This window comes from Marmota flaviventris, chromosome 7 (assembly GCF_047511675.1).
Source record: "Marmota flaviventris isolate mMarFla1 chromosome 7, mMarFla1.hap1, whole genome shotgun sequence".
NCBI classification, from domain to species: Eukaryota; Metazoa; Chordata; class Mammalia; order Rodentia; family Sciuridae; genus Marmota; species Marmota flaviventris.
In genome coordinates this window covers 65,008,514-65,023,714 of record NC_092504.1, presented here as the reverse complement: position 1 = coordinate 65,023,714, position 15,201 = coordinate 65,008,514, and positions in this window count along the sequence as shown.

Genomic DNA, 15,201 nt, shown 5'->3' with positions numbered 1-15,201 from the left:
TTACAACAGATAACTTGCATTCAGAGCCTGGTAAAGGGAGGCACAAAGCAGCCACTAATCTGTCATAATTCTGAAATCTGGCCTGACACATGTTACCATTTCTCTGTTTGAGGCAAATTCCTGCCCACTGTGGATTGTTCTCACAGCTCTGGCTCCATCACCCAGAGTCTTGATTCCTCCTTCTGAACTGTTCTTTCTTTTCCATAAGATATAGCCAGTATTTGCAACAGAGTAGACTTCCTAGTCATTCGCCTGCCTATAAAAATTGGATGATAGAAATGCTTCTTTCAAGTTTGCCTGTCCCTGTGTCTCTATTCCACACCAATTCATTTTCTTTAAAAAATTTTGTGAGTTTCCCATGAATTAATTCCTAATCTACTCCATTAGTTATAAGTCACAGACACAAATCTTTTCCATTAAAAATACTGTGAGAAAATTCTAAGATTCTTAGAAGTTCTATTAATTTTTTTAAAGAGAAGGTCTGCATAGCACTTACTTAAGCTTCAAAGATCTGTTTGGGAAGATGTGGTAGACAGCTTCAAAGCTGACATCTAATGATCCCTGCTTATGGTATGCATGCCCTTTATAGTCTCCCTCCCTTGAGTGATAGCTGAATCTCATGACTTTCTTCCAACAATAAGAATACAACAAAAGTGGTGGGCTGTCACTTCCCAAAATAGGTTACAAAGTCACTGTTTCTGTCCTTCCTACTAAGTTGTTAAGGAAAGAAGAACATAAAGTTTGGGGAAACAAGAACAAAGTAGACATACGAGAAAGATTGTATTCTTAAGGCAACACTGGTCTATGGGGAGAGATCAGAACCTATCAGTTCAAACTGGAATATCATTTGTCTTTCAGGTTTGCCAACATTAATCATATAGGTGACCTGCAAGATAAGCTGGTGTACCTTCATGTATGCCTGATTTAGGATTTGAAGATGCTAAAGGAGCAATTTGGCTGGAACTAGAAGAGTCATAGGTCTGGCTGTTGCTCTCCACCAACAAGGGGAACCCCTCAGATCAGCAACAAATACTGCTACTTTTGCAGGGTACAGGGGTGCATACCTGAAATCCCAGGGACTCTACCCCAGAAGTTGAGGCAGGAAGATGACAAATTGGAGGTCAGCTTCAGCAACTTAGCAAGACCCTGCCTCAAAATAAAACATAATATTAACAAAAAAGGGCTGGGGATGTAGCACAGTGGTAGTACACCCCAGTATTGCAAAATCATAATAGTGTAGCTGCTTTTCACATCTCTGCCTTACAAATCTTATGTAGAAATCTTCATGAAAAGGCTTAGCTCAAAAACTACTGAGAGGGGCTAGAGTTGTGGATCAGTGGTGAAGCACTTGCCTAGCATGTATGAGGCACTGGGTTTGATCCTCAGCACACATAAAAATAAACAAATAAAATAAAGGTATTGTGTCCATCTACAACTAAAAATTTATATAAATAAAGTTAAAACATAAATAAAATAAACAAATAAATAAACGGAGAAGGGAATTGTGGGAAACATCTGGCTTAGTTAAATTAACACAGTACAAATTTGCTCCGTTTTGAAACTCATAATGCATAATGATTCTTATGTAGTTATTTAGTTTGTATTTTTAATTAATAAGATTTGCCTTTTCTCTTTCTACTCAATATTTATCAAAATGTATTTAGGGCTCAAGCCACATAGCTCAATAGAAAGTTGCAATCAGAATTCGTATCAGGTGATTTACAGGTAAGCTCTAAGCTGAATTAGATCCAGAGGCATTTTCAACTGTGGAAGGTCATAAAACCAATATTTTAAAAAATGTAATTGTTGGTTGTTAAATTGAAGATGTACAGTGAAAAGTAACATGAAATATGTTTTGGTAAGTATAAACTTCCTCAGTGAGGGAAAAACAGACATGCATTCAGGGGGGAAAGGAGAAGAAAATATGATGTGATAAAGAAAGAACACTGGCAATTCACCAGCTCTGGAGCCCAAGCACAGCAAATGGGACTTCCATTCTAAGTAGGTGGGAGAAAGCTAGGTGTCACCCTGGAACACGAGTTGACAAGGAGCCAAATCTCTAAATCCTGCTATTTAAAATTCAAGGAGATCCTCAGATTGTAAATGGACCATAAAATGCATGATCTGGAACATTGCCCTCATCTGTATTTTGCTTAGACAGCCCTTTTAATGTCTTGTGTTCAGTTTTACATTTAGGAAGGATAGTCAAAATATTAAAGTATGCCAAGAAATACCTAAAAATTAGATCCATGAGTCAAAGCTAAAGAAAGTAAGTCAAAAAATATTTTAAATATGTTTTTTTCTTCGGCGAGGGGTGGGGGACACGGGACCAAAAAGAATAAGGGGAACCTCTTATTCAAACGGGTGATGAATGTGAAGAAAAATACACAATGCATGTCTTAATTGATTCACTCAATAATTATTACTTGAGCACTTATGTTCCAGCCCTTGTTTCAGGTTCTACAATATAGCAGAGAGACAAAAACAATAGTGCTACTATATACTCATATTTTTTAGACAAATGTGTTAACAATGATGATCTCTGTGTACTCTGATCATGAATACTTTTTTATCTCTATTTTTCTAAGTTTTATGCATTGAGTTTGTATTTTGCAGTGAAGAATGAAACCTCCTTTAAAAAATAAATTTGAGGTCCGAGGTTATGGCTCAGTGGTAGCACACTTGCCTATCATGCATGAGGCACTGGGTTCAATCCCCGGCACCACATAAAAATAAACAAATAAAATAAAGGTATTGTGTCCATCTACAACTAAAAAAATATATTAAAAAAATAAATTTGAATCGGAGGAGTACCTTCACTATCAGAAAGGTCATTGGGGGAAAATAAAAGGAATGTTGAACATTTGTAAATTTCATTACATCAAATCTGTTCATAGGCATCCGACTACTATAATCTCTCCCAGGCTGCTACAGCAGTAAGCACATTTACTTGAATCTTTGAGTTAAATTTTTATAGAATTTCTGATGACTCTCTTTACATGTAAGAATGCAAATTAAGTCTTCCACTTGATAGCAGCAGACGATTTGCTTCTTCGGGTACTTTAGGTTGTGTTTTTTAAAAAAATAATTAGTTTTGCTTCTGCCAGATTTCCTATGCCTAGTTTCTCCACCTTCTCCTTCATCCCTAGGCAAAGTAACTCCTGATATCAAATTCTGTCTACTGAATACATGTGAATAAATTAGTTAATTAATTAACTGACTTATTTTCTCAACTAATATTTGTGCAACTACTCTGTACAAATTGTCAGGCACAATTTCAGATGCTGGTGCTTAGCAGTAACTAAAATATGCATCCACAATAAGGCATATATTCTAATTGTCAGAGATTTATAGCAAATCGTTAAACAAAAGAAGGTTAACTCAACATAAAATGTGTGCATAGAAAAAAATTGAATAGTGTATGGTTTGGATATGAGGTATCCACCCAAAGCTCCTGTGTTAATGCAGGAATATTCAGAGGTGAATGTTTGGACTGTGAAAGTTATAATCTGATGAGTTCATTCTAGATTGGACCCATTGGGTGGAAACTATAGGCCAGTGGGGCCTGGCTGGAGGAAGGTCACTAGGGAGTGTGCCCTGGAAGGGTGCATCTTTCTTGTGGCCCCTTTCTCAATCTCTCTCTCTCTCTCCCCACTCTCTCTCTCCCCCATACACTCTCTCTCTCCCCTCCCCCTCCCTCCCTCCTTCCTTTCCCCTCTTCTCTCTCCCTCCCCCCCCCCTTCTCTCTCCCTCCCCCCTTTCTCTCTCTCTCTCTCCTTCCTGGCCACCATGAGGTCAGCAGTGCTCCTCCACTGTGTTTTTCCGCCATGATGTTCTGCCTCAGTGTGGTCCCAGAATGATGGACTTGGCTGATCATGAACTAAACACCCAAAACAATGAGGCAAAATAACTTTTCCAACTCTAAGTTGTTCTTGTCAGGTTTTTTTGGTCACAGAGATGCAAAGTTGTTTAACACAAATAGTATCTGTAGCTTTTCTCATTCTCCTTTGAGCTTCCACCTCCAAGTTATTGGGGGATAGGGAAGAGAGGGAGTTAAAAGTCTCAACCAGTTTAAAGTTGATCTGATCAAATACCTTAATCATTTCCTCCAGGAAAGAGCTTCTCAAATTTTGGTGGGTATCAAAGTTTTGCAGGGAAGTTGATAAACATATAAAAGTCCAGGCCCTATCCTGCTTGGAAAAGCCTGGGTTTCTGTGGGCTTTATTGACAATGCAGGTGAGTCTGATTAACCTCAAAGTGTGAGAACTACGAAATTTCTAGTCTTTCTTAGATAAAAATGCTTAGGCTCTCATTTAACATTTCTTCCAATTATATTCCTTCCCAAGACGCAGGAAGTATCCAGGCTCTAAGGCAAGATGTCTACTTGGTTGCTGTTTAGTCAATGTTTTTAGTCAAAGTCTATGGTTGGAGAAGCCCATCATATGCTCTCTGGTTGGGACAGGGCCTAAGGCTATTCTCAATGGCTCAGATTCTCCTTGGATTTTGCTGGCACTAGAGACATTTAAGATTTGACTATGGTCCTTTTTATCTCTAGCTAAGATTTGCTTTGCACAACCCAATCCTAAGCCTCCTGCTCCCTACTAAGGTAATCTCCTTTGATCATCTCCTACCAGAACCTCAGAGGGTACAAGTTCTGTTTTCACAACATAGGAGCCAAGGGGTATTAGGATAACTACAGCTCAAGACTTCCTACTGCCCAGTTGTGCAGGGACCCGAGGTTACTATGCTGCTGTCTGCTCCAGGGAAGCTTGTGAGGAGCCACAAAATGGGAAAGAGGTTATTTCTTTCCCTCACTGTTTCTTTCCACAGCTCCTTGAAAGGGAAGTTTCTTTTCTTTCTGTTCTGTCAGGACTTCCCTTCTAAACCTAAAACTCTATGGTATTTTCCAGAAAGCCTGATCATCTAAAAGCTAAATGAGGAGATACAGGAATTTAGATAATACTTTCTCAGGATCAAAGCTTGGCCTTTGAATTTCAAAAGCTTAATGTCACCTAAAGCTTTCTCAGGGCAACCGCACTGCAATTAATCCTTGCTGGCAGGTAGATGATCTGGAAAAGAACCAAGATTTACTCTCAGAAAAAAACAAGATCATATTAATGACTTGAGGAGAATTATTTCTCTTTTGCAAAAATAAATAAACCAGAGACTTTCATCACAGTGATAAATGCTGTAATGCAATTAAACGGGATCTTAAGACAGAACATGGCCAAGGAGCGGTGAACATTTTGAATAAATGGTAAGGAAATGCCTTCCCAAGAAGGTGACATTTGAGCTGAGACCTGAATATTGAGAAGGAAACAGGCTTGAGACGGTCTAGGAAAAGTAGTCCAGGCAGAGAAATCAAATGCAAAAGCAGCAGGGCATTAATGAATTTGGCATGTTGCAGGAAGAAAAAGCAGTCTTTTAAGTTTCTAGAATAGTGAGAGCTCAGAAAAGTCGACAGGTCCTGACTGTGAGAGTCTTGAAGGCCACAGTAAAGAGTCTGGTTTTTATCCTAAATAAAATATGAAGATATTTTTTTTTTTCCTTTTGGAGCAGAGGAACTTGATCTGATTTATATTTTCGAATGATTACTCTGGTGGCTCTACTTTGGTGCACAGATCAGGGAATAAAGGAAACAGGCAGACCAGTTAGCAAGCAGTTGAGTTACTTAATTCAGGGGAAAACCAATGGGCGCAGGCTCAGCCTGGAGAGATGAGTGGGTCATGGACAAAGTGTAAGGATTAGACGGGGGCTGTGTTTGGAGAGAGAGGAAATAGGATTGAAAATGAAAGAGAGGATAAAAGCAAGGATGATTTTTAGGGATCTCAAGAGTCTAGGTGAGTAATTTTATGTATATGTGTATCCACGCACATATACACATGCACAAATATATGTATGGGTGTATATGTGTGTATAATATGTGTGTCTTTGTGTAACAGTGTATAAAATACCCTTTCCTCTTCTAATAACCATTTGCAGACTGTGGTTTCATCTATTTTCAGTTAGAGTTGCCAGATATCGGTAATTTCAACTGCATGAGGTTAAAAAAAAAAAAAAAGAAAGAAAGAAAGAAAGCAAATTCTGCTTTTAAGCACTTACTTGGCAGGCAGCCTGCCAAGTGCTTTATATATCTTACCTCACTTCAGACTTGTGCAGTTATTGTTTCTACCTGTTAACATATGAGGAGACTTGACTCAGGAGGAAAAACAAACTAACACACTCCAAAATTATTGAATTAATGTTTTACAAGACATACTGTGTGTGCTATATTCACTGTTGATGAGAATGGGTAATGTCATTACCTATGGCCACTTATGGTGGGGGCAAGAATTTTAAATTCTCATTGTTGTATTATCTATTTTCTGGATCAATGTTACATTAAAAAAGTCCTTGCCCTTTATGAATTAATGAATCAGAAGTATCAGCCATGTTTAAAAAAAAAAAAAACACCAATAAACATTGTACCAGGGCTGGGGGTGTGGCTCAAGTGGTAACACGCTTGACAGCCAAAGTATTTACATTATCTCCAAGTAATGTTATAAAAGTTTCAAATGATGGAGTGTGCCAACATGGGAGTGTCTTAAACTTAGCTTTTTATCTCTCTTTAGGTCAAATTCAATTTCTGCTACCTTTTAAGTTTTCATTTGAACAAACCTAGAGTTGGAGACACCAACTTGTATGTTATTTAGTCTATTATTATTATTTTTAAAATATTTATTTTTTAAATTTTAGTTGGACACAAGACCTTTGTTTTATTTATTTATTTAGTTAGTTAGTTAGTTAGTTATTTTTATGTGGTGCTGAGGATCAAACCCAGGGCCTTGCATGCACTGGGCAAGTGCTTTACCACTGAGCCACAACCCCAGCCCCTAGTCTATTATGTTTTTCATTGAAGTCTGACATTCATTTAACAAACATTTTTGATTACTTACACATACAATGACCCATAGAGCAACTGAAATCAAATACCAAGAATTTATTGGTTATAATTGTTTCCCAAGCTTCTGTGATTTTGAATTATGTATTCATGACTTGGCATTGTTTCAGGACACTTTTTATATTATGGAGGAATATTGGATATCACATAAAAAGAATCATTGTATAATGCTAAAGGAAGGGAAAATGTTAAAAACTTTAGGATTTCTTCAGATATTTTAAATATATTTGTGTAAAAAGAGAAAAAAAACAAAAGAACATAGCAGTGAATGTTGACCTCTGAGTGGCAGAAATATAGGTTATTTTCAATGTCTACTCCCTTCATTATATTTTTCTAAATTAGCCAAAATTTCTGCAATAAACATTTTGGTAATGAGCAATCTTTCTTCCTTCCTTCCTTCCTTCCTTCCTTCCTTCCTTCCTTCCTTCCTTCCTTCTTTCTTTCTTTCTTTCTTTCTTTTGTGGTAAGGTCATGTAGAGGGTAGAACAGGAGATCTACCCTCCTAAATTTTTAAGTGGGTAATGGTGTTGCTAGCTATAAGCACAATGTTGTGTAGCAGATATCTAGAACTTACTCACTTTGCATAACTGAAACTTTATAGCCATTAAACAGCAACACCCCTTCCCCTGTCAGCCCAGGCTCAAGTAACCACCATTATATTATTTGTTTCTATAAGTCAAATTCATAGAGTATGAATCTATGAGTAATATGAGTAGAATCATGCAGTATATGTCCTTCTGTGACTGACTTATTTCACTTAACATAATATCTTTCAGGTTGGCACCTGTTGTCACATATGGCAATATTTTCTTCACATATAAGGCTGAGTAATATTCCATTGTATGTACACATCACATTTTCTTTATCTATTCATCCACTGACAGACATTGAGGTTGTTTTCATATCTTTATTACTGTGAATAATGCATAATAACAGGAATGCAGATATCTCAGGTTTTAATTCCTTTCCATGTATACCTAGAAAAGAGATTTCTGGATCCTATGGTAATTCTATTTTTAATTTTTTGAGGAATTTTTGTACTGTTTTCCAGAGAAATTGCACCATTTTGTATTCCCATCAACAGTATACCAGGGTTCATATTTCTCCATATCTTCACACTTGTGATTTTATTTTATTTTATTTGTAACAGCCATCCTAGCAGGTTTGAGGTGTTATCTCATTGAGGTTTTGATTTCCATTTCCTGGTGATTAGTGAGATAGAACCTTTTTCATATACCTCTTAGCCATTTGTATATCTTCTTTGAAGAAATGACTATTCAAGTCCTTAACAATTTCTTCAATGGGTTATTAGTTTCATTTTCTATTAAGTTGTAGGATTCAAATAGCTAAAATCAGAAATGAAAAAATCAGATGATGCAACATGCCACAGAAATTAAGAGATCATTGTAAATAATTATGCATCAACAACTTGATAACCAAGAAAAATGGATAAATTACTAGAATTATACAACTTACCAAGATTGAATCATGAGGGAATAGAAAATTTGAGCAGATCAATAATGAAAAGGATATTGAATTAGTAATCAAAACCTCCCAATAAGGAAAGCCCAGAACCAAATAGCTTCACTAGTAATGCTACCAAGCCTTTAAAGAAGAATTAATACTAGTCTTTTTCAAGCTCTTCCTAAAAAATTGAAGAGGGAATACTTCCAAACTAGTTTTGTGAGTCCAGCATTACCCTGATGTCAAAACCAAGCATACCACAAGAAAAAGACAACTAGAGTCCAATACTTTGGTGAACATAAATGCAAAAATCTTCAACAAAATACTAACAATCCAAATCAGCAGCACATTAAAATGAGACCATGCACCATGGCCACATAGCACTTAATATCTGCAGAAATCCTGAAGTTTTTAACATTTTTCCTTCCCTTAGCATTATACAATGATGTATAATGCTAGGATGGATGCAAGGATGGATCAACCCACACAAAAGTTAATTAATATGAAACACCATGTCAATAGTACAAAGGATAAAAATCACATGATCATCTCAACAGATGAATAAAAGAATTTGATACAATTCAATACCCCTGGTGAGTGATGAAAAATAGAAGGAATTTATCTAAACATAATAAAGGACTCAAATGACAAGCCTGCAGCTTATATTATACTCAGTGGTGAAAAACCAAAATGTGTTTCTCTAAGATCAGGAACAACATAAAAAGCTCATTTATACCACTTAAATTCAATATAGTATTAGAAGTCCAGCCAGAGCAATTAGGTGAGAATAATACATAAACAGCATCCAAATTGAAAAGGAAGAAGTGAAATTATATCTGTTTGCAGATACATGAACTTATATTTAGAAAACCCTGGAGACTTCATAAAAACAGAAAAAGATCTATTAGAATGAACAAATTCAGCAAAGTTGCTGTATATAAAATCAGGATATATGTTTATTAAGAATTGTAATGCAAAAAAAAGAGTACATGTATAATGGCATAAGTTGGTGAGAACATACTTTATATATTAAAATTGTGCTGTATATGGGTAATAATGAGCGTAATGCATTCCACTATGTCATGTATTTAAAAAATAAAAAAAAATCAGGATATAAAAAGCATTTTTATTTTTATACATTAAAGCAAACTATTCAAAAAAGAAATTAAGAAAACAATCATTTTCAATAACATCAAAAAGGGAATAAATTTGGAATAAATTTAACTAAGGAACTGAAAGATTTAAACACAGAAAAGTATAAAACATTGATGAAAAAAAATGAAAAAGACAAATGAACGGCAAGATGTCCCATGTCCATGAATGTCAAGATTTATTGTTAAAATGTCCATATTTTCTGAAGCACTTTACATAATTAGTGCAGTCCCTAACAAATTAACAGTGGTATTTTTTATAGAAATAGAAAACAATTATCCTGAATATTTCTGTGAAACTACAAAAGAATTGAATAGTTAAAGTAATCTTAACAAAGAAGAAAGACTAGAAGAAACACACTGCCTACTTTCAAATATGTTACAAAACTGCAATAAGTACAACATTATTGCTGCCACAAAAAAAGACAGATTGACTAATAGAACAGAGTAGAGAGCCAAGAAATAAACTCGTATCTAAAAAGGCAATTGATACTCAGTAAGGGTTCTAACAATGTACAATAGGGAAAGATAGACTCTTCAATAAATTGTGTTGGAAAAAACTGGATATGTACGTGCAAAAAAATATGAAGTTTTTTACTTATTTCAAACACAAAAAAACATTCAAATGGATTAAGGGTTTCAACATAAGACCTGAAGCCATAAAACTCCTAGAGGAAAATAAGCCTTTATTTCTGGGATCTCTATTCTGTTCCATTGGTTAAAATGTCTGGTTTTATTTCAGTACCATACTGTTTACTTATTGTAGCTTAGTAATACATCTATAATCAGGACATGTGTTACCTCCAGCTTTTCTTCTTTTTCAAGATTACTTTGACTGTTTAGGTCTTTGCTAGTTTCATGTGATTTTTAGGATTATTGTTTCTATTTCTGTAATGTTGACCTTGGCAATGATTTCTTGGATTTGACACCAAAACACAGGCAACAAAAGAAAAAATTAACAAGGGAGGCAACAGCAAACTACAAAGCTTCTGCCCAACAAGTAAACAATCAACAGAGTAAAAAGGGAATTTGCAGACTGGGAAAAATTATTTCAACGATATAACTAATAAGGGGTTACTATTCAAAATAGTTAAGTGATACCAGCTGTTTTCTGCAGCTACTCTAACAATTTTCTTCAGTTGCGGGTTACATCATGTCTTTCTTATACAGCAGTCTCTAATACCTCCCTCTTATGAAATACATCTAGTACACAGATGCCAGTGAAGCTTGCAGAGTCCTCATTGATTAACTACACCTTTTCAACTGAAATTTAATTCTGCTTATTCCCAGCAAGGCTGGACCATCAAAGTCATCTTCCAATTTTCACATAGGGTTTTATTGATATTTTTGCTCCTGCGGGTTGCCTTCATGGTGTGCAAGTATGAAAATAAATGAACAAGATTTTTTTTTTTTTGCGGGGGGTGAGGGTGGGTACCGGGATTGAACTCACGGGACCTTGACTACTGAGCCACACTCCCAGCCCTATTTTGTATTTTATTTAGAGACAGGGTCTGACTGAGTTGCTTAGTACCTCACCATTGCTGAGGCTGGCTTTGAACTGGTGGTGATCCTCTTGCCTCAGCCACTGGGATTACAGGCGTGCACCATTATGCCTGGCAAGAAAAAAAAAATTGTTTTCTTATAAGCTAGAGAAATGACAAAATCTTGGTGTAAGTATGCAGCCTCTCCAAGGATGTTACTTTAGGCAGGGAGGATGGCTTATGCTTATGAAATAAATACTGGTTCATTTTACTCTATTTACACTTTCCTCTATCCTTTTCAGGAGTTGACTCATCTTTTATTTTTTTAAATATTTTTTTTAGTTGTTGATAAAACGTTATTTTTACTTATTTATATGTGGTGCTGAGAACCAAACCCAATACCTCACACATGCTAGGCAAGCACTCTACCACTGAGCCACAACCCAGCCCCTTGTCTTTCATTTTTAACAACCACATTAAAGTTTACCTCCACTGTTACTGTTTAATCAAATTCTTGGCATTCATATTTTCAACTTCTAATATATTAGATGTTTTTGCACATGCTGCTAAACATGTCTAAAACACGTTTCCTCATTTTTCATCCCCCAAATTCTGTTCTTCCTACTTCTGTGGGAGAGCCAAAGAGCTACCAAACTCAATGTCCCTCGTCTATAAGGCCAAGTAGCCCATATAAAGATATAAATACAGGGTAATTCATTGAAGGGGAGTAGGTTAGTGTTAGGAGTCATTCAAAAGAGTGCTTAAGACCAGGCATGGTCGCTCACGCCTGTAATCCCAATGGCTCAGGAGGCTGAGACGGGAAGATTGCAAGTTCAAAGTCAGCAGCGAGGCACTAAGTATCTCAGTGACTTGTCTCTATATAAAATACAAAATAGGGCTAGGGATGTGACTCAGTGGTTGAGTGCACCTGAGTTCAATCCCTGTTACTAAAAAAAAAAAAAAAAGAGTGCTTAAGATTTATTTCCCTTTCCTCAAGGCTACTGAATTTTCCTCTTCCTGTGGTTCCATAAATAGATGTATATGGAGATAGAAGCTAAATGAAAAGATTCTGTATATTATATAACATTACTAGAACTTGAATATGGATTGAATACAGGATAACAGCATAGGAGGAAATCCAGGAATGATTCAGGTTTCTGGCTTGGACCATTGGGAGCAACACGCAAAGTTCCCTAATACAAGGAACAGAAAGAGAAGCAGATTTGGGGGAAAGAGAAGATTTAGTCATACATGTGTCATGTTCAAGTTGTTGTGAAAAAATAAATGGAGTGTCCATTGTGGATTGAATTTTAAATCTGGAGTTCAAAGAAAAGACTTATTTTCCACTTATTTCTTTAACTTTATTATTTTTATCTGTTAGCCCCTTTGAATCACCAGTCCATCAATCTCTCCTGGTTTCACTTTTTTCCCGATAACTTGATTATTCACTTACACTCATGTTTTGTTTTACATTTATCACATTTATCATTTTAATTTTCTTCTGTACCAACACAGCAGAATCCTAGAGTTGTAACAGTGTAGTTGTGTACTCAAGTCTTATACGTGGGCAGCCATGTGCACCAGAGAGAAACACACTATATGCAAATTATTGACAGCTCATATTCCAAACCTAGCTGGGTTTTCAACACTTTTAGTTCAATATTTAGGACATTCACTCTATGTGTGTGTCTCTCTCTCTTCATTTTTCACAATTGTTCTATGAACTCCACTATACCTCTCAAGGCCTTTGGCACATCACCTCTCACAAATGACTTCACTTCCTATTTTATTTTTTGCATTGCCCGTATATCTGTAGCTCCAAATTCCCAACCTCCAGACCAGAGGTCTCTGAATGTACTCAACTGAATTTTCTAGTTACTACAAGCTCAGTTCAAAATTTAATGTCTAAAATAAAACAAGTGAACAAGCAAAAACCCTTTATATCTTCATTGTATCTCTTCCACTAACCAATATCTTTGTTCAGGTTAACACCATCTCTTGCATGAATTATTTACCTATTAAGGTTTTTCTCCTTGCCTCCAGCTCAGATTTCCATTGTTTTTCTTGTATTCCTGTTAGAACATTTTTTTTCCCAAAACACAAATTTAATAGGACAAAGCCATTTTGTCTAAATACATTTTTCTTAAAAGTACCTCATCCAAAGTAAACATTTTATGTTAAATTTTGTATAAAGCATTTTTTTTATTCATCAGAGAAGTACTTAGAGTTCTCAAAAGTACTAGGGGGAAAAAAAGCACACAATGAAATAAAACTAGAATCAATAATAGAATAGCCCCCAAAAGCTCTTCAATAGGAAATTAGGAAATTTCTCTTAAATGATTGTATTTTAACAGGAAAAACAACACAAAAAATATATTATATGCCCAATTATGCAAATTTTATACTCCAAGTTTTAAAAATAAGTTTACAATGTAAAATTTCATGATAGAAATAGACAAGAACATGAGAAATACATTTTAAAAACCCATATTTAGTCAAATAGTATTTAGAGGAAAACAGTTATTCTTATGTGCATTTATTAAAACACTAGAATATTTTTAAATAAGTGAACTCCATATTTACTTAACTTAAGATGCTAGAAAATACAAAGATTTGGGAGAAAATATTTTATTGAATAATACATAACCTAAAGAAATAAAAGAACTCTTACTTCAAACAGAAACTGATTTAAAAAAATAAAAACAACCATGAGAGAAAACTTATGTAAGGCAAATCAAGTAGAAAGAAACAAAACATAAATAAATGATACTAGAAAAAAAAATGTAGTCATTACAGATTTAGAATAATTTAAATGAGAAAACAAGTTACAAGTCCAGACTAAAAAGATAATTTCCAAGAGCATGTAAATCACTAAAATCTCAACTCATTTAGAGGAAGAATATCTAAATTAACTGAAGTGGAGTGCTAACTGCCCATCTCTACAAGGCAGTTAGTCCAGATAACATAATAGGATTCAGATAATCCCTATGAAACAAACTCTTCTTATACACTCCCAAAAATATTTCCCAATTCACTCTCTATAGCTAATGTAAACTAGATACCCTAGTATAACATAACAAAAAACTATACCAATTTTATTTATAAAAGCGAATGACACATGCATGATTAAATAACATAACAACAAATTAAATCCAAAGCTAAATGTTTTTGCCATATGTATGTTTGCCATGACCAGGTAAATTCAACCTTAGACTGTTTAAATATATACTAATGTCATTTATAAGATAATTAGATTAATGGAAAATCATATTGATAGGACCTTTTAAAATAATAAAACATAAGATCCATCCTGGAAAATTTTATTTACAACAGAAGCTAGATAGTTTTTAAATAAATTTGATAAATTGTTTCTAAAATTGATCTGGAATAGCATATGCTTAAGAACAGTCAAATATTTTAAAAATAAAACCTGAAATTACTGTCGTCTTGTGAAGAAATGTACAACTTTCAAATCACTCTTACCTGAACTATGAAATTTGATTTGAGGCGTAGACGGGACCTGTATTGTTACCTCATGTTTAAGGCATCATTAAGTTCTTCCTGCCTTATTGAAATTGTCACCTGGTTGCTTTCTACTTCGTTTCCCTTTCCATCTATTCTCACTACTAAGAATAAGTCTCACGACTAAGCAATCCTGTTAAATATAGAACAGAAAATGTCACTTCCTTCCACAAAATCCTAAGAAAAATCCAAAATCATTCATTAAGTATAAAGCAATGGGCTTCTCTCCATTTTTGTTCCCTCCCTGGTTTCACATTCTCTCTCTCTCTCTCTCTCTCTCTCTCTCTCTCTCTCTCTCTCTCTCTCTCTCTCCATTCTAACTACATGGCCCTCCTTGATCTTAAACAGGTATTCTTTCACCTCAGGATCTCTTCCAGGAACTTAGTATTTACCTCCAGAAATTTACCTTCTTTGGGTTTTGACTTAAGCTCACCATCATAGAGTGTTTTTTTCCGGATGACCCTATTTAGAATTGTAAGTGTCCTGGTACTCCACCACTCTTCCTCATGTTACTATATCCCATAATGTTTATCTCTAATATGATAGACATTTTATTTATTTTGTTTATTTTCTGTCTCCTGTCCATGTAATTTTGGTGAGGACAAATTGTGGTATCTCCAGTGTCTAGAATAATATTTGGTAT